Source organism: Teleopsis dalmanni, chromosome 2, assembly GCF_002237135.1.
Source record: "Teleopsis dalmanni isolate 2A chromosome 2, ASM223713v2, whole genome shotgun sequence".
Classification (NCBI taxonomy): domain Eukaryota; kingdom Metazoa; phylum Arthropoda; class Insecta; order Diptera; family Diopsidae; genus Teleopsis; species Teleopsis dalmanni.
Window position 1 is genome coordinate 20,438,822 of NC_051847.1, and position 1,973 is coordinate 20,440,794.

The window sequence follows — 1,973 nt, forward strand, 5'->3', positions numbered from 1 at the left end:
TGGTGTCATGCTACTAAGAAAGCTGGCAAAAAATATTAAAAAAGAATATGTAATATATATTATTTAATAAAATATTTATTCACTAGAAGCAGAAGAAGAAATTGTTTTTTACTTTTATAAAAGGAAAAACTAAATGACTTTTCGAACAACCTTGTATTTTTAATTTATTGCCTTCTGTTGTTTTAGGTCAGGGATGTTAAATACATACGTATTTATTATTTTTGTTTTTTTTTTTGAGCTAGTGGAAGGCATCAGAATCCTCCGTAAGACATTAAACTATAAACCTCAGAATATTTAAATTACGGTGTGATTGCAACTATCTGTCTATAATAAACTGATGATATAGACTTCATTCCAATAACTAAGAGCAGATAGAGGTTAATATGCTCGGTTATCTTAAATTTTTTGAATTTGAAGCGCTGATCTGCACCATAATCGGACAACTCAAATGCTAAACGAATTTGTCCGGTTCAAATTACCAAATTTGTGTGTTTTTTATAATACTTTCTTACAAACAATAACAACAAGAAACGGACTTGTAGTCAACTACAAAATTTGTTCTAGTACTTGCAGCTTATAGCTCATAAAGTCTCAATAGACATAGTAATATATCGTGTAACTTCCGTCTTGGGGTGGTTGATGGATAAAGAAATGGATTTCAATTTGATCTCATACAGTTGGACTGACAGAAATTAAGTGGAAAGGATTTCAATAGAATAGTTAAAAAGAAGTAAACAAGATAACTGGTTGCCTAGTAAACAAGAGGGTTGGAAATGAACTCTAAATTTTAGGTCATAATAATAAGAGTGGTGCCGGAAGGAATTCGGATTTAATGTTTTTCAAATGAACCTTAAAAAATTAATTTGATTTAATTAAAATCAAGTATGCTTGTGCCCCATTTGCATATTCTAAACTGAAAAGAATTAAAGATATCTCTACGAGAGGCTAGGTGAGAAATAACATATATGGTACATATTTTGCTTATTAGATATTTCGCGTATCATACAGCTTGAGATATTTATAGTAGTGGTAATTTCATATAAATGAATTTTGTAAAATAAACGTTTATCTTTGTAATATAAACGTTTATTACTTTTATTATCTTAGAGGACATTATTGTCTAGAAGCAAAGTTAACGCATACGTAATAAATAATTAGAATAAATAATTTAACAGCAAATACAATAAATAAATATACAATAAATTATTATTAAGTTAAGTTATTATTAAATAAATATACAAACATTTATTAAGAAGACAATAGTCGTAAATATGTGTGGTAAGTATCTCACCTAAAATTATGGAACAAAACCAAAAATTTCTTCCTTATTTGCTATTTATTTTTAATGTCATTATATAAGTAAATTTTTTTTATTGTTTAAAATAAATAAAACATTATTGACGTCATATGGCATATATAGTATTTAAAAATAATTTCATGACCTGTATTTTGCAATAAAATTTTGTCAAAAAAAAACTGAGACATCCTCAACTTTTATTTCAAAATTTTTAAGTTCGAGTTATCATTTCGAATTTGGTTTTAACTTAAAACCAAGTTTAGTTTTGCTACATTGTTGACTATTTTGCAGTACAAAACATATGTTAATGGCGCATAAAAATAACGGTAAAATGTATCTACAATTTTAACAATTATGTTAAAAGTGAAATTTAAAGTGTTAACATTTGACAAATTACAATTTAAGTGCCAAACTTGTGTAATATCCATCTAAAGATGAGTTTGGTTTGCTCTGAAGCATTGCAGATGAAGATTTATGATTGTGATTTTTTTTGTTGGCTTTGGCATGAAATTATTTTGGACTTTTGGAAAATGTTGTTATGGAATAATTAAATATATATTTTTTTCAGATTCCTGAAGATAGTTGATAGATATATCGGAAAATAGTCTTAACATTTTTTTCAAAAAATAGTGTTTTATTACTGTTAGCCCGTTTCATTATTAATTCTTAGTAAATA